Below are 19,667 nucleotides of genomic sequence, written 5' to 3' on the forward strand. Positions count from 1 at the left end.
TACCAGGAAAGTATATCTCTTTAGGATGCACACTGCCATCAGACACATCATTGCCATGAAGTCAGTCATTGGTGTAAAATTACTGAGATGTTTCTCGTTATAATGCTTTTCATGCCTAGAGGTGCCAAAAATGTGCCAAACCTAATCTTCAGGGCTATACCAGCCACTGGGTAAGAGCAATTGAAATACAACTAGACTTGGATGAAACCATTTACTAGCTGTGTGGTCCTGGGCAAGTTGCTTAACTTCTCTGTGCCTCAGTTTTCTTATCTGGAAAATGGGGGTGATAATATTTGCACACATATTCATAGGCTATCTCATAGGGTTGTTGTGAGGAAAGTGTTCTATAAACTTAAAATTCCAAAGAAATGAATTATTATTATTCTTTTGAGAGAGTATCATCACAAATCTTGAGTTGGAAGGGACTTGATCAGTCACGTCATCTAACTTCCTCATTTATTTTATGATAACTGGTTCTCCCTAGCTCACCTAGGCTGGAAGTCCAGCCACCACTCAGGAACAGAACCTACTGCTGATTGGCACAGAAGCTGATTTGTTCAGTTTTTCTAACCTGGGCTGGTTTGCCTCTCCTTAGGCAGCCTAGTGTCCCACCACCACGAGGCAGGAAGGTGGTACTGGGGATAGAGAATGTTAAGCCTTAAGTCAGGAAAATCTGAGTTGAATCCAACCTCAGATATCACTAGCTACGTTACCCTAGTTAAATCGCTTAACTTCTATTTGCCCCAGTTTCGTCAGCTGCAAAGTGTGGATGATAATACCACTTCTACCTTCCAGGGTTGTTGTGAGGTTCAAATGAAGTAATATTTGTAAAAGACTTATTGGATAAGAGATGCTATATAAATGCTAGCTATTAGTGTTGCTTCTCCTCCTCCTCTTCCTCTTCTTCCTTCTTCTTCTCCTCTTTCTTCTCCTTCTTCCCATCCTCCTCCTCCTCCTCCTTCTTCAATATTTCCAATGCACCATACTACTTCCGAATTATGAAGAAAATAAAATGAGTGCTAAATGCCACAAATCAAGCAAATGGCCAAGCTAGACTTTGCATGTAGTCTTCCTATACCCTACTCAGTAAGGAGTATTTTTTTCAATCTAAGATCACCTAAAGGTTGCTCACCAGGTGATAATATATATATTTTTTTGCTCACATGAACTCATGAGAAACTAAAAACATGGGAAGGCTGACCAATAAAACCATGACCTTTTTGAAGAGCTAAAGCAAACACCTCTTCTAGATATCAGAATAGGTTCCTTGAAGGGTCCACATATAGAACAATGTTGTATCCAGCATATGGCAGTCATGATTCTTTGTATACACTCAGTGCTTATTAAATCTTTTTTTCAATGAATCATGCAATGAATATTTATGAAGTGCCAGTAACACATAGAAGGGACAGCAACCTTTCCCTTTTAATGCTTACATGTAATGCAAACTTATAATAACATTATTTGGTAAATAAATTTAGTTCAATTCATCAAGTGCTACTATGTTTCAGGTGCTGTGCTGGGCACTGAGAATACTAAGATAAAAACGAAACTGCAACTGCCCTCAAGTTGCTTACAGTTCATTGGAGGAAACAGCATGCTCATACAAACTTAAATACAAAATACATGCAAAGTTATTTTGCAGGGGGAGAACAACAGTAAAATAGGAATTCCAAAGGATACCACAGAAGGGTAAGGTAAATGGGATGGGGCTAGGATGGAAGAATTTGAGGGAGTCAGGAATAGGGAGTGTGGGAGGGAGCTTTGATGTAGGCATCTTACAACTCAGACTCAGAATGATCTGGCTTTGTCGTTTTTGCTTTTGTCATTGAAGACACGTACTTTAGTCTCTGGGAACCCTAAACAACCAAGCATTCCAGCTATGAGGGTGATATATGAGGCCTCTGGAGTCGTCCTCAGATCTTAGACTTACACAAACTGTGTGGCCTTGGGTCCCCTGGTTACCTGGCCTCTGGGGTCACTGGCAGGAGGGTTGGGTTGACCCTCATCTATTTCTTATTTAGATGAAGTGAGAAGCTGTTCTTTTGGAGAGTATATTGGTGGTGTTTTTGATTGTCACTTTTTATTACTTATAGAGCTCTGTTGTTTTACAGGGGCTGCATGGAACACACACCAGACAGGGCTTTCCCCCAAGGAGCTGAAAATGGAATTCAGATGGTCATGGTATATCAGATAACAATAAAGCTAGTTTGGGGTGTGTGTGTAGGGGGGGCAAACGCAGTTAGCAGTGAGATCAGCTTTGGAATGCTCTGCTAGAGGAAAAATTTGAAAGGAAAGGCTATGGGGGAAGAAGGGTGTTGCTTGGCAAAGAGAGATCAAGACATGGTTCCAGGTGTAGGGAGCATCTTGAGCACCCGGCAACAAAGGAGAAAATGAGGTGGGATGCAGGGGATGAATCCAAGAAACTGTGCCAAGATCATATCAGCCACCTAATTGAATTGGGAAGGAGAGAGGGGGACAAGCGGTCAAGAACCTATATGTCAGCGTCTCTGCTATAGAACAGTCTTTGTTATTGTGCTACAGACCAAAACAACATGCTATGCTTTGTTAAGGAAAGTGGCTTCACATTATCATGTGCCTGCTTTGTTCAGGATAGGAGTGTAAAGTTATATTACATCTGTACTCATTTTTAATCTTCTTTGGGCTTTGTTTGTTCAAGTTAATGAAAATGATGTGCTATTGTTAGAAGGCTCTGCCAGAAAAAAAGTTTCACCAGAGATTTCAAAAATGTTTTTGGGCTTCTGCCCAGTTTCATGTGGTTTCACTTTTCTCCTCCTCTTCGTCTTCTTCCTTCTCTGCTCCCTCCTCTCTCCTTCCACTCCCTCTTCTGCTCCAAACTCTTTGCTGATATCAAATGATTAATATCATGTGAATAGAAGGACATTTGTACAGAATAGAACTAAGTAGGCATGGCTTCGTGTAAAAGTTGCTTTGAAGTTAGTCAGCTAAGGAGATCCTGGAAAATTTAAGCAATGAAAATACTCAGTGATTTTTGTTAATCGTAAAACCAAATGGTTTTGGCTACTCGTAGTTAATAGAGATAGGAACCAGGCTTATTACTCTTCTGCCTGCCAAAGCAGGTACGCACTTTCTCTGGAATTTGTAGTCTTAGAGAGTTGGTCTGAAACATTGAGAAACTAAGGACTTGGTTAGGGTCACATACACAGTTAGTGTCAGAAGCAAGATCTGAACCTAGGTCTTCCAGATTAAGATCAAATATCTATGGTCTGCCATGTTGTTCAGTTGTTCCAGTTGTTCCAGTTTTGTCCAACTCTTTGTGATCCCATTTGGTTTTCCTGGCAAAGATACTGAAATGGTTTGCCATTTCCTTCTCCAGCTCCTTTTACAGGTGAGGAAACTGAGATAAATGGTCAAGCGACTTATCCACATCTAGTATCTGAGGCAGAATTTGAACTCAGGTCTTCCTAATGCCAGGTATTAAATACTCTATTCACTATGCCACCCTAGCTGCCTCCCCAGCTAAGACCAACTATCGATGGTCTGCCATGTTACCTCTCATCATAATTAGTAGCTCCTCCAATTGATTATACATTCTGTCAAAGCAGGTAAGTGCTTTGTCTGGAATTTATAGTCTTAGAAAGTAGTCTGAGACACTGAAAAGTTGAGGACTTGCTTAGGACCATAAATCCAGTTAGTGTCAGAGCCAAATGTGAATCTAGGTCTCCCTGATCAAGACCAACTATCTATGGTCTGTCATGCTACCTTTCATCGTAATTAGTTGCTCCTCCAATTGATTACGTATTGGCAGCATCCTATGGTAAGGGGGAGTGTGTAAGTTACTACTTTTATAAAGGATAGTAATGGATTTCATTTTCCTTGCCAAGTTGCCTTAGTGCCAGAGACTGTGATGTGCTCACATAATAGGTATTCAAATTCAGACAAATCAACTAATTTGCTTACCCAAACTGAATTAAACTAAATTTGAATTAGCTATATCAAATCCTTCTGATCCTTTTCGTCTCATTCTTGGACCCATAACCCATTAGACAATGTAAAGTCCTCTTTTCATCTTGATGTTCAAAACCCTCTGCCATCTGGCCCCAACCTTTTATATTGCCCATTGTTCCTTTCCTTCCAACTAAAATGGGGGTTGTTACATTCATTGTGCTTGTATCCCTATCAACTAGGACAGTCCCTGGCACATAGTAGGTGCATAATAAATACTTGTTCATTGATAAATCTTCTAATCAACCCCCACTACATGTATGTTTACTGTCTCCAGGAGGTGCCTTACAGCTTTCTGATTTTTGCTTTTGGTCGTTTTTCATGGTTCCACCCACCTAGAATCCTGCCTGATGCCTCTCTCAGCTGGCAAATATATTTGTCCCCTATCCTTCAAGGTACAGCTTGGACTTGATGGGAGCAAATTATAGTCCTTTCAGAAGAGTATGACCAGAATGGTGAGAGGACTTGACACAAAATTTCATAGGAATTGGTTGTAGGAGCCCTAAAGAAGAAATAACTTAGGAAGAACAACATAGGTCTTGTTAGGTATCAGCAGTATTATCATATGGAAGAGGGGGTAGACTTATTCTGTTTGTCCCCACAGGCTAGACCTAGGAACAAAGCACTAAAGTCACAGAGATGAATACTTCCACTTGATGTTAGGAAAAACTTTTGAATAATCAGCACTATTCAAAAATGTGGTTGCCTTGGTAGGTATTGTAGGTTGTCTTGGTAGGTAATGAGTTTCTTGTCATTCAAGGCCTTCAAGTGAAGGATGGCTAATGAGATGTCATAGATAGTAGTCATTGACTTTTATGTAGCAAAATATATGACATCCCATTAGTTCATTTGAATCTCAACTGTGGCAGGTATGACAGATATTTTTATTATCACCTTCAGATGAAGAAGCTGAAACTTGAAGAGATGAAGTGATTGATATGACTTTGGGTAATTCATTTGACCTATTGAGACTTCAGTTTCCTTATCTATGGGAGGCATATGTGGGGGACAGCAAGGTGGTCCAGTGGGTAGAGCACTGGGCCTTGATTCAGGAACACTCATCATTATGAGTTTAAATGTGGCTTCAGACACTTACTAGCTATGTGACCTTCGGCAAGTCACTTTACCCCGTATGCCTCAGTTCTTCATCTGTGAAATGAACTGGAGAAGGAAATGGCAAACCACTTTAAACCCCAAATGGGGTCCCAAAGAATCAGATGGACATAACTGAAATGACCGATCATCTGTCGGGGGCATATTTGAGGGGGAGCTAGGCAGCACAGTGGATAGAGTGCTGGGCCTGGAGTCAGGAAGATGCATCTTCCTGTGTTCAGATCTGATCTCAGACACTTAATAGCTGTGTGACCTTGAGTAAGTCACTTACCTCGGCTTGCCTCAGTTTCCTCATCTGTAAAATGAGCTGGAGAAGGAAATAGCAAACTATTCCAGTATCTTTGCCAAGAAAACCTCAAAGGTGGTCATGAAGAATTGGACATGAATGAAATGACTAATCATTCCTCATCTATAAGATGAGAAGCTTGGACTGAATGGTTTCCAAGTTGACTTCCAGCTCTAGGTCTAAAACCTTATGACTTGCCCATGGTAGTACAACTGAGAAAAGTCAGAAGTAGGTTTCAAACCCAGTTGCCTCCTGGCTTAAGATTCAGTGCTCTTTCCACTACCTATTTTATAGAGGGGATTGTTGTTCAGGTCCATGGATGGACTAGATGACTTCTGAGTCTTTTCAAGATCTGAGATACTGTGATCCAGAAATACCACTTCTTCTGCCCTGTCCATCCCAACACCAAATAATTTTTTTCCTTGTATTCTGACAATATTTTCTGTCTGTAGCAAGCATGTGGGAGTTGGCATTTGGCAGTTTCCATGTTCATCTTTTCGTGTGTATTGTCTTCCTAGCTAAATGAGAAGCAAGAACATCTCAGATTTCTGTGTTATGTGCATTCTTTTATTTATTTTTCCTTCTTATTATGAACTCGACACACACCAACAAACATGAACATTTCAATATACACAGAAAAGGATGATTGTATATATAAAACTGTGAAGTTATATTATGTACAGTTTGTCCTTGTGCATTCTTGTGTCTCTCCCAACACTTGGCTTAATACTGTGCATATTGTAGACTCATAAAGTTTTGATTCTCCTTGACTTCTCTGCAACCTTCTGCACCTGCTCCTCCTTCATATTCTCTTCTCTCTAGGTTTGTGGGACACCCTTCTCTCCTGGTTCTGTTGTTTTCTGTCTGACCACTTCTTCTCTGTCTCCTTTGCTGAATTTTCCTCCAGACTAAGCCCTCTAACCATAGGTGCACTTCAGGGTTCTATCTTGGGTTCTCTTCTCCCTCCGTACTACTTCATTTGGTGATCTCATGAGCTCCCATGGATTTCATTACCACCTCTATGTCGATGATTCTCCAATCCACTTATCCTGCTCCATTCTCTATGTCGACCTCTGACTTTCCAACTCCAACTCCTTTTCAGACATCTCAAACTGGATGTCCAGCAGATATCTTAAACTTAAAGTGTCCAAAGTGGAACATATTATCTTTCTTCCTAAATACTCTCCACTCTCTTACCTTTCCTATTTTCCCCCTTCCCTCAGGCTCACAACCTCAGAGTTATCCCAGATTTCTTGCTGTCTCTTACCCCCATATCCAAATTGTCACCAAGGGCTGTTAATTTCACCTTTGCCCCATCTCTCGAATATTCCCACTTCATTCCTCTGACACTGCCACCACTCTAGCACAGACCTTCATCATCTCATGACTGGATTATTTTAAAAGCCTTCTGGTAGCTCTGCTTGCTTCAAGTCTCTCCTCACTCCAAACTCTCTAAGATTATAGACAAGGGTGCTAATTAGCATTGTTAGAGGAAATTTCCCCCTAGGGAGTGCTTTACATCAATGAAATCACTGGTACAGTTAAGGAAATTAAGGCCACTTGTGATATTAAATATTTTTCAATGGATACTCTAGAAGACTTTTAATGAATGGACTAACTCCAAATCATAGAATAATAAAAGTTAGAACAGGAAGGGATTAGATTAGAGTTGAGTCCGGAACTCAAGTCATAACTATGATGAAAACACATCTCAAAATTATACTTTTACTTTCTATGTTTTCCTCAGTTTCTACTTTTCTTTCATGTGCACTTGCTAATAAAAGCTGTGGAACTGAGAGCCAGAATGTCATAGCCTAATGGCTACTAGATGTTAGACTCAGGGGGCTTGGGTTTAAATGCTATTTCTGTTCTTTATGTCTATGACCTTGGTAAAGTCACCTACTGCACTGGACCTCAGGAAAGATTCCAGAAAATTGAAGGGACTGGATTTAATGAGTGCTAAGCCCCGCTAAGAGGGTATGAGGTTTTATTTTTGTGTTGGCCAGCAATAATTACAAAATTTAAATAATTAAATTCAGAAACATGAAAGTGCTCTTTTTCTGGATAGTATTTAAAATCTGGGGCTTGTTTTTTGGTATCATCTGCTTGGGGACATTTGCCATTAGCCACATTGGAAAACTAGCATGGGAACACTGGCATGTGAATTCTAAAGTAGAAAAACCTGGAATAATCCTGAAGTGTGTGATTTCTAGACTAATATCACTTAGTGGATTCCTTTCCATAACTAATTGTACATATGCTTTAGAACAAGATGAGATTGTAGAGATTATACCCACTTTGCCATCCAACTGCCACCCCCACCTCCCTCCACTTTTTTTTTTGTCAAGTAGTCATGTCTGACTCTTCACGACCGCATCTGGGATTTTCTTGACAAAGATGCTAAAGTTGTTTGCCATTTCATTCTCTAGCTGATTTTACAGATGAGGAAACTGAGGCAAACAGGCTTAAGTGATTTGTGCAGAGTCATACAACTAATAAGTGTCTGAGCCTAGATTTGAACTCACGATGATGAGTTTTCTTAACTCCAAGCCTAGCAACTGATCTACTGTGTCACCTAGCAGCCCTGAAGTCAGGAAGATCTTCCTTTGAAAGCTAACATTGTAACCTTTGGTTATTTATCTATTGAGAATTTGCTCTTATTTTTTAATATTTGAGTTGGTTTATATGTGTAGATGTAGATGTATATATACACATGCATGCAGGCACACATGTGTGTATATGTATATATACATATGTATATAAACACATATCTGTATGTATATACACATATACATATATGTATATACACATGCCCACTATAAGATATTTAACAGAGAAACTTGATGTAAAGACTCTTCCCCAGTCAACTGTTTCCCTTCTAATTTTAATTGCATTTATTTTATTTATGCAGAGGCTTTTCAATTTTATGCAGTAATAATGGTCCTTCTTTTGTGTGATGCTCCCTGACCCTCTTTTGATAAGAACTCTTCCCTTATCCACAGTTGCAGAAGTTATTTCCTTATGTGCTCCTTTGATTTGTTGATGATGTGATCTTTTATAATTAGATCATGTATCCATTTTCACTTAATGTGGCATCTGAGATCTTGGTCTAAATCAAATTTCTGACAGACTGCTTTCCTATATTTCCAGTAGTTTTTATGCAGGATTAAGTTCTTACTCCAGTAATTGTGGTCTTTTGGGTTTATTTAATATTTATTTACTTGTATATGTTAATCAATTAATTTGTTCCATGGATTGACTTTTTACATTTTTTTTTAACCAAATTCCTTGATGATTGTAGTATTTTAGTAAGATTGGAAATCTGGTACTCCTATCTTAGTTCAGGCCTTAATCTTCTCTCTCTTAGACTATTTCAATTGTCTCTTTAAATGGTCAACCTGCCTCAACTCCCCGCCCCCACCTCTCCACTTGCCCACACCACCACCTCCAGTCTATCCTACACATTGCTATAAAAGTAATTTCCTTAAGCTCATTTCTCACCACATGACTTCTCTCCTTTCAAGTCTAGTGGCTTCCTATTACCTCTCGAATAAAATATAAATTCCTATGTTTAGCTATTAAAGCCCACAAAACTTGACCCCATCCTATTTTTCCAGCCTCATTGGATATTATTTCTGTTTTTGCACACTGTGATTCAGCCAAGTGGTGTCAACTCTCTTAATCCCCATCTGAAATACAATATTCATTTCTGGGTGCTCCATTTTAGGAAGAAAAAAAAACAAGTTAGAGAGTGGATAAGGTGAGAAGGCTGAAAACCTTGCCATATAATCACAGGATGATAGAATTAGAACCACAAGGAGCCAAGGGCCACCAGTAATGTATCACTTACAAGTGAAGGGTGCTACTACCCCAAACTAAATATAATAATGGATATTTGATAATTTGTACAGCTCACTGACTCATTCGAGGAGGGATCTCTCTGCTCCTAACCGGATGTTCTCCTGAATATATCTGCCTTGTCATGCAGCAGGACCTAAATTTAACCATAGGCTTATAATGAACTCTTTTCTTTGGAGACAGAATTGGAGGCTTCAGGTAGAACTTTTAGAGTGGCAATTTTTACTCACAAAACATGACTAGAAATAAGAACAATGCCAAGTAGAATTGGCTGCCTCAGTGGGATGGGGCATTCCCTCTTGCCAGGTCTTCAGGGAGAGGCGTGGATGTCCACTTGTTGGGGAGACTGTAGAGGAAATTATCAGTCAGGTAGAAGCTGGAAGTTATGATCCTGAGATTCCGTGAAGATACACCTGATCACACACTTACTTAAGCATTAGCTTCTTTTTTTTTTACTATCATAAATATGGAGCTAAGTTTTTGGAAGAGGAAAAGCATGTTATCCCAGGGCTGTGTTGAAGTTTGAGGAAGATTTTTAATGGGACTCCAACATTTTCATAGGGACTTCCCTAATCAGATCATGTAGCATTAAGCGAAGAGTGTCTCTGTAATTTTGATCTCTTTTAAAGTTAAATGTGGATACATGTATTCATTTTACCCTCAATATGAGACCAGTTTAGGTTGACTCTTTTGTGCATTTGTTTTTGTGTGTAGGTGGAGTAGCTAGTTGGTGTAGTGATGCAATTCTGGGCCTGGAGTCATGAAGACTCATCTTCTTAAGTTCAAATCCGTCCTCAGACACTTACTAGCTATGTGACCCTGGGCAAGTTACTTAACCCCATTTGCCTCAGTTCCTCATCTATAAAATGAGCTGGAGAAGGAAATGACAAACCACTCCAGTATCTCTGCCAAGAAAACCCCAGATGGAGTCATGAAGAGATAGACATGACTGAGATGACTGAACAAAAACAAGTAGATGGAATGTGGGGAAGCACTGACCTATTAGGTCAGTTGACTAGAAACTGGTCACCACCTAGTGACATACAAAGTATGTATTTCTTTTTGGGGGGGAGGGGTAGGGCAATTGGGATTAAGTGACTTGTCCAGGGTCACACAGCTAGTAAGTGTGTCAAGTGTCTGAGGCCAGATTTGAACTCAGGTCCTCCTGATTCCAGGGCTGGTGCTCTACTCACTGTGCCACCTAGTTGCCCCAAAGCGTATATTTCTACTTTTGGATTATGAATAACTTCTTTATTCTAGAATACTACCATCTAGGGGTCTCCAACTATGTCTTCTTTTCCATTCAACCATTTTAAGACTTGGATGATCACTCATAATATGTGGCTCCTAGCACTTTTCCCAAGGAGTTGTTATGGAGAAGGGTGTTGGAGAGCAGGGCAAGTCTAGAGAAGTCACCTAGTCTTTGGCTTTGTTGATCAAAGAACAGTAATTAGATTTATGTGTATGCCTTAGGCCCCTAGCCTTTTGATTAGCCATATCCTAGGATTAGGTCATGACTAAGAACCCCTATGAGCACTGAGCTTGCACTAAATATATTGATGTCCCTCTGTCTGGAGTTGGTATGTAAGAGCATCTCTAGAAGGGAAAACTGCCCAGATAATTCTCAGATATCATATCTTGGATATGATAATAGCAACCAAGTAAATATTTTTCCACAGGCACAGTGTGCTAGTAGGGATGGTTGACTGATGCCATTCTTTGGGATGGTTGGGTAGTTCTATGATAAATATAGCTGCCTTAGTTGTAAGGAGTCACAACAAGTTGTTTCACATATGAAAAGTGGAACATTATCTTTGTTCTGCAAAATTCCCCTTGGGGGATACAAAGAATTCCATGGCTCATTCTCCTCATTTTGATGGATTGATAGGTTGCTTTGAGCAAGCAGCCATAGCAAGATCGCAAAGTAACAGAGAGCCTTGGACAATAAAAGGAGTACTTTTATAGGGATTAAATATTTTAAGTATTTGGCCTCAGTCACAACAGGTAGGGTTCTTATAAACCTCAGCCACATCTGAGAAATCATTTGGAACATGACTGGTAATTTAACCTAGAAATCCAGGTATCCATAACCAGTGGCATTTTTATCCCACAAATCAGTGGCTGTTGACAAAAATACATTGGAAAGCTTATACCAGTTTTGTTTGTGTCTTTCCCATTCTCCAAGGTCTAATATGACTAGTTTTTGAATCCTAGTTGATTTGACTTTATTCTAGAATATTACCATCTAGGGGTCCCCTATCAACTGAATGGAGATGTTTTTGCTACTTTGGGGATGCAGTGGGAGATATTTAGATTAATTTTTGTTCATTTTCCACCAAATCTTTTAATAGTACAACAGAGAACACCCATGCCATAACATGCATGTATTTGCTCGCTTATGGATTGACATGAATTTATGGACCCTTTGCAATAATTCCTCAGTTCTATAGAGGTCCCCCCAAGATTAGATACAACTGATCTAGTCTAATCTCCTCATTTTACAGATGAGGAAATGAGGCACATTGAGGTAAAGTATGTGCCCAATGTGACACATGTCTATAATGGCAGAGTCCTTGATTAAAACTGAGATCTGACTCTTAGGCAATTACATTTCAGGTATGTAAGAGATCACTCTTAATGCAGTTCTAAAGGATGAATTCAAAAAACATTTTAAACAATGGCAACTTTATTGGGGAAAATTGCATAACCTCCTGAGGTGACTACTTTAGAGGAGGGAATACTCATTCAGATATACCTGTTTCTAAAAAAAATCAGTCTTAACTTGACAGTGACCTCATAAGTACTGAAAATGGTCCATGGGTGATGTTGTCTAAATAGATTACACAAGTATGGAGGGAATGGGGGAAGGGATCTTAGGACTTAGTTAGTCAGGAAAGGCATATGGGAGAAGGTAAGTCTTGAGCCAGGTATGACAGGAGTGATGGGCTTGGTACAGAGGAAAGAACACAGGTTCTGAAGGGAGAAGACCTGCAGAGAAAACCTATCCCTGAAGCAAGATTGGGCAAGTCACTTAACTTCCCCAAGTCCCAGTTTCCTCATCTCTAAAAGGAAGGTGGTAGACTACATGGTTCCCAAGGTTCCTTCTAGCTCTTTGGTAGGGGAAAAAAGCAAAAGCAAGTAATGAGGACATATGGGGGGTGGGCAGGCACAAATAAAACAGCCTCTCAGGATCAGGGTAGTCAGACTGATAAGCAATGAGGAAGGATAGGTATGTGCATCAATAGATAAAGAGCTTTGAATGCTAAGCTGAGTAATTCATCTAATCAATGTCCTTGCTTCAGATTTCATCAGATGGAACACAGAGATACTGTGGTTTCTTGAATGGAGTAGCGAGCTTAAAATGTTTGGGTAGATGATTCCATTGGCTGCTGCATGGCATAGGGTTACAGGGAACCCTGGTGATCAAAAGAATCAGAATTTGCTATTTTATCAGTTTTCATTCTATTAGTTTTGGGTGTGCTTTGTTTATTGGAATGCTTTTCGAAAGAAAAAGAATTCCTCAGTCAGCCATCTCCCACCTCCTTTACTTTGTGTAGTTTGTCCTACACATCTATACTTCCTCCTTGCCATTATCTCAAGTATCCTTAGTACCTAAGAATTAGTACCTAAGTATTCCTTATTTGGGGCAGATAGGTGATGTAGTGGATAGAGTGCTGGGCCTGGAGTCAGGAAGATGCATCTTCCTGAGTTTAAATCTGGACTCAGAAACCTGTGTGACCTGGGCAAGGCACTTCACACCATTTGCCTCAGTTTTCTCATTTGTCAAATAAGTTGGAGAAGGAAATTGGCTAACCACTCCAGTATCTTTGCCAAGAAAACCCCAAAGAGGGCCCAGAGTTGAACACCACTGAAACTATCGGACATGTTCCTTAGTACCTAAGCTTCCTTCAAGGCTTAAGTTATACTTTCTTATATGAAACTTTTCATTTTCTCCAAACCCCCTAGTTGTTAGTGCCTTCTCTCTCCTTAAATTACCTTAAGCTTACTTATCTGTGTAGACTTGGATCACCCTAGTTAGAATGTAAGCTTCCTGAGGGAGAGGACTGATCTTCATTTTGTCTTTGCATCCCCAGTGCCTAATGGATAATACCTACCTGCACCTAAACGTCAAGATTCAAGGCTAGCAAATGAACTGGAACTGATTATTTTTCTGAAATATAAGCTCTCATTTTTCCACAGATCTACTTATTTTACTTCAGCTCAGGTCTTTGAAAACATTGCCAAAAGTCAATATCATCTTTATTGTTCAGAAAAACAAACAAACGAAAGACTGGTATTGTGAAGACCAAGGGTAGAGGTAAAGGACATAGAAGGGCAAAGTTTTACTTTCATCTGGTTCTCATCTGGTCGCTGATTCAGATGGATTGGAAATCACTAAGTATCAGTAGTTACTTGGGATTTTACTGTATTTACAAGTGTTAAACTGGCTTTGAGAGACACTGTTGATCCTTTTCCATCTTTCTTTCATCGGATGTAATATTCTAGGAGTTGGGGACCTTGAGGCAGGAGTTTTTGCTTATCTACAAAACAAAAATACTATGGAAGGCAACTGTAAGGTCCATGGAACATCGACTAGACTTAACGGGACTCTCCCATTTCATTTTAATGCTGGGAATCATCAAAAAGGCAGACTTATTTAAGTTAGTTTGGTGGATGTTTTGCCTTCATTGATCAGTAGCTATGTGGCCATGGGCAAATCAGGCAACCACTCTGATCCTCAGTTTTCTCCTCTGTGAAAGGTCAATGTTAGTAACTTTAGTATCTACTTTGCAGAGCTCTTGCAGCTCAAATGAGACAATGCATATAAAAACTGTGAAAACCTTGATGGACACTACAAATTTCGGTGATGATGATGATTGCAACCATTACAAATATAATTCCTCAATCAATTGGATTACAAAAAAAATTGATTTGTAGCCTATCACAAAAGAAAAGGTCCCCCTTTGACCTTTTAAAATTACCTTCTGACCCCAGAGGGAATTGCATCAGTGAGCTAGAAATGAAAGGACTTGAATTCTTTCACTTATTATGTAAGACAGCTAGGTCCCAAATGCTTATTCTTAGGACAAGATAATTGAAGTATTATTCAAGAGGGTCCTTTCAACCTTATTATTTATGACTCTCTGATTTCTTAGCTTCCTTCCTGCTTTTTGCTTCTCTCTCCTGTAATGTCATTTTTCATGGGTGAGTACAAGAATTCCTGTTTCTTTTTCTGGTTTTCCATATGTTGTCCAACCCACAACAGCATGATCAGAAACAATCATTCTACACTCAAAGACTTGTCCAAACTCTTACACTCTGTAGGGTTAGGTGTGAGTTAGAGAGATTGAGGTCAGTATGTTGATAGAATTTTAATGTACATCATTCAACATCTTTTTTTTTCTTTTTTAGCTTTTTGGGGTTGTATTTTCCAGGTCTTTCCTTTAAAGTCCTTTTATTTATTTTATTTTATTTTTTGATGTTTAATACTTTTATTGATGATGACAATTATGGCTAAAGAGATCATTATGCAAATGAAATCATTTCAAAGTACAGAATGTGTAAAGTTTATTTTTAAAATTTATTTTGTATTTTGTTTTTCTCAATAACCTCTAAAAACTATATATTTTTCCCCAATTATATGTTAAAAACAATTCTTTGACAATTTTTAAAAAAAGTTTTGAGTTTATCCCTCCTTTCCTCCCTCCCTCCCCTATCCCCTTCCAGAGATGGCAAGCAACCAGATATAGGTTATACATGTGCAATCATGTACAACATTTCAATATTAGTCATTTTGTATGAGAAGACTTAAATAAAAGAAAAAGAATGAAAGAAAGAAAGTGGAAAATAGCGTGCTTCAGTCTGTATTCAAACAATATCAATTCTTTTCTCTGGAAGTGGATAGTAAGCTTTATCATTAGTCCTTTGGGATTGTCTTGGATCATTGTATTGCTGAGAATAACTATGTCATTCACAATTCTTTATCGAATAATATTACTGTTACCATGTACAACATTCTCCTGGTTCTGTTCACTTCACTTTGCATTAGTGCATGCAAGTCTTCCCAGGCTTTTCTGAATTCATCCTGCTTGTAATTTCTTATAGCATAATACCATTCTACTACAATCATATATCACGGCTTAGTTAGCCATTCCCCAATTGATGAGCATCCTTTTGCAATTGTCTTGGATTATTGCATTGGTGAGAATAGCTAAGTCATTCACGATTGATCATGGTATAGGGTGTTCCTAAAGTCTGGACACATAGGCAAAAATTCATATTTTCAAGAAATGAAATGAATGAAATTTTCAACAACATTTTATTTAACTGGAATATTAACAAATAAAATCTTCAATATAATTTCCATCATTTGTGATGCAAAGGTTGATGCCCTTTGCAAGATTCACATGAACTCAATGCAATAACTCCACATTGACGTCAGTTTTAGCACATTCCCTCTTTATGTGTTTATGCATTCAATCAAGTGTGCTGCATCTGTGATTTTCATTCAGTACACCTTCTCCTTCAGCATACCCCAGAAAAAGAAGTCTCTGAACAATACAGAGTCTTTGATGAAATGGTTAATGAGATGTTAATGAGATTTCCTATGTGTCCAGACTTTAGGGACACCCTGTACAATATTGCTCAGCCATTTCCCAATTGATGGGCATCCCCCTAATTTCTAGTTCTTTGATACCACAAAAATTGCTGCTATAAACATTTTTGTACATGTAGATCCTTTTCCTTTTTGGTTTTTATCTCTTTGGGATAGAGACCTGGTACTGGTATTGCTGGGTCAGAGTATTCAGTTATATAGTCTTTTGGGAATAGTTTCAAATTGATCTCCAGAAAGGTTGTACCAGTTTACAATTCCACCAACAGTACATTAGTGTCTCAGTTTTCCCACATACCTTCCAACACTTGTCATTTTTCTTTTCTGTCATATTAGCCAATCTGATAGGTGTGCAGTGGTACCTCCAAGTTGTTTTAATTTGCAATTCTCTAGTCAATAGCGATTTAAAGCATCCTTTCAAATGTCTATAGATAACTTTGATTATTTCATCTGAAAACTTCCTGTTCAAATTCTTTGACCATTTATCAACTGGGGAATAACTTGTATTCTTATAAATTTGACTCAGTTTTCTATATATTGGAGAAATGAGGCATTTGGCAGAGAAAACTACTGTAAATTTTTTTATAGTTATGATTACTAACTATATATTTCCCTTCATTTTATTTTCCCCATTTATCCTGCTCTTTCCTCTCACCTTGTCCATTCTCAAATGTGTTTTGCTTATGACTACTGCCTCCTCCAATCTGCCCTCCCTTCAATCAGCACACCTCTCCCATGTACCCTGCCTTATCTTCCTTTCCTTCTTTTTACCTATAAGGTAAGATAGATTTCTGTACCCAACTAAGTGTGTATGTTATTCTCTCTTTGAGCCAATTCTGATGAGTAAAGTTCAAGCACTACCCCTATCTCCCCCATCTTCTCCTCCACTGTAAAAGCTCTTTTGTCCCTCCTCTTTTATGTGAGATAATTTATCCCATTCTATCTCTCCCTTCCCACTTCTCCCAGTGCATTCCTCTTTCTCACCCCTTAACTTTATTTTTTTAAGATATCATCTCATCACATTCAATTCACATCCTTGCCCTCTGTCTATATGTACTCCTTCTAACTGCACCATAATGATAAAGGTTTTAGGAGTTACAGGTACCATCTTCCCATGCAGGAATGTCAACTGTTTAACTTTATTGAATCTCTTATGATTTCTCTTTACTATTTACCTTTTTATGCTGCTCTTGAGTATTGTATATTGTATTTGAAAGTCAAAATTTCATTCAGCTCTGTTTTTTTTGTTAGGAATGTTTGAAAGTCCACTATTTCATTGAAGACCCATTTTTTCCCCATGAAGGATTATATTCAGTTTTGCTGGGTAGGTGATTCTTGGTTGTAATTCTAATTCCTTTGCTCTCTAGAATATCACATACCAAATCCTCTGATCCTTTGATGTAGAAGCTGCTAAATCTTGTGTTACCCTGATTATGGATCCACGATATTTGAATCTTTTCTTTCTGGCTCCTTGTAATATTTTCTCCTTGACCTGGGAACTCTGGAATTTGGCTATAATAATCCTGGGAGTTTTCATTTTGAGATCTCTTTCAGGAGGTGATCAGTGGATTCTTTCTATTTTGCCCTCTGGTTCCAGAAAATCAAAACAGTTTTCCTTGATAATTTCTTGAAAGATGATGTCTAGGTTCTTTTTTTATTGTGGATTTCAGGTAGCTCAATAAATCTTAAATTATCTCTCCTGAATCTATTTTCCAGGTCAGTTGTTTTTCCAACAACATATTTCACATTTTCTTCTATTTTTTATTCTTTTCATTTTGTTTTATTGTTTCTTGATGTCTCGTGGAGTCATTAGCTTCCCCTTGTCCAATTCTAATTTGTAAGGAATTATTATTATTTTTTTTACCTTTTTTCATTTGGTCAATTCTACTTTTTAAGTTGTTCTTCTCTTCAGTGGATTTTTGTGCCTCTTTTACTATTTGGCCTAGTCTCTTTTTTAAGGTGCTATTTTCTTCAGTATTTTTTGTGCTTCCTTTACCAAGCTGTTGATGCTTTTTTCATTATTTTCTTGTATCACTCTCATTTCTTTTCACAATTTTTCCTCTACCTCTTTTCAAAATACTTTCTGAGCTCTTCTAGGAATTCTTCAGGGTCTGAGACAAATTCACATTTTTTTGAGGCTTTCTATGTAGCAGTTTTTGTTGTCTTCTGAGTTTGTGTTTTGGTCTTCCCTGCCACCATAGTAACTTTCTATTATTAGGTTCTTTTTTGTTGTTTGCTCATTTCCCCAGTCTAGTTCATGACTTTTAATTTTATGTTAAAGTTGGACTCTGTTCCCAGGGTAAAAGGGGTACTGCCCCAAGCTTTAGGTATTTTGTGCAGCTCAGAGCTTCCAGAGCTAGTTATGGGGATCTATAAGTTTTCAGTTCTTTTAAGGTGGTATGATCCAAGGACAGGCATGTTTACTACTTTCCTGGCCTGTGCTCTGTTCAGTGAGTGACCACAAGCTCCCCTCTACCCACAAGCTCTGGTGTGCTAGTGTTTCTTCTCACCCTGGGACTGTCCAGTGCTGTAATCCAGATCCATGTATGAGCAATGCATACAGTGCCAGCAAAGGGACCCTTGTAATCTCCTTCTGACCAGTTTTCCAACCCCCTTACAATTGTGGGTTGAGAGCTCAGAAAGCTATTGCTGCTGACTTGATTGCCCACAGAGTCTGCTGCTGTCTTTCTGGGGTGTTACCTATGCTGAACTGTGCTCCACTTTCACCTCAGTGCAACGGACCTTTCCTGTCAACCTTCTAAGTTGTCTTGGGCTGGATGATTGTTTTACCCTGTCCTTTTGTGGGTTATGCCACTCAGGACTTTGTTTTGAGGCATTATTTAAAAATTGTTTGGAAGGAAATTTGGGAGAGCTTAGGTGAGTTTCTGCCTCTTCTCTGACATCTCGAAAAGTCCTTTAAAAAAAGATTTTGCTAATATTCCATCTTCAGTGGATTAGACTTTTAAAAGAGCTCCTAGGGTGACCTTTTGTATACACAAAGTACTCCCACCATTTCCTGCCTATAGCAAAAATAAGCATGCTTTGGCAGAGGTATTACAAATTGTTCCATAAACAAACAAGGGGCCTATTTATTGTCTGTCTGAAAAAAGAACTAATCTCTAAAGTAGGGCAAGATCTGAGAGTTCTCTCCCCTGGATAAAGTCTTCACCTCACAGGCCTCTGGGATTGTAGGATTGAAGTGTGCTGGACAACTTAGCAAATTAAAAAAATCTCAAAGCAATCAGTACAGATGACACTGGTGCCTGTTAATATATACATATTATGTATACATGTATGAGATCTATAAATTTTCCTTGTGTAGAGGCCATTTTATTAACAGAACTATACTGAAGACTTTTCCACCAAGAACTTTCTGCTGGGTATGAATCTATGGGTAGTAGGAGTGAGTGAGGTGGGGAGTGAGGGTCACATGATTGACTCTGATTTAAAGAGATAGAGGCAAACCTTCAGAAATTTACATTAATACATTCATTCATTCATTTATTTCTTCATAAAAGAGACAGTTCTACTGTACCTCCTATGAACAAGATGCTGTTTTGGATACTTTGAGGAAATACAAAGATGAATAAAAATGATCCCTGTCTTCTAAGAATTTAGAGTCTAGTAGATGGTGAAGCTAGTCAATTTGTCTCCATTGTCCTGTATTGGCTTATTCAAGTGACATGTTACTATCAGTATAGTCTGAGTTATTATTCCCAAATTATGTACTTTCCCTATTTGTGATGTAGAACCAAGATGATTTTCTTAAAATACAACAATTACTATGTTACTCTTCTGCTGAAACTCCAA

Source organism: Trichosurus vulpecula, chromosome 5 (assembly GCF_011100635.1).
Source record: "Trichosurus vulpecula isolate mTriVul1 chromosome 5, mTriVul1.pri, whole genome shotgun sequence".
NCBI classification, from domain to species: domain Eukaryota; kingdom Metazoa; phylum Chordata; class Mammalia; order Diprotodontia; family Phalangeridae; genus Trichosurus; species Trichosurus vulpecula.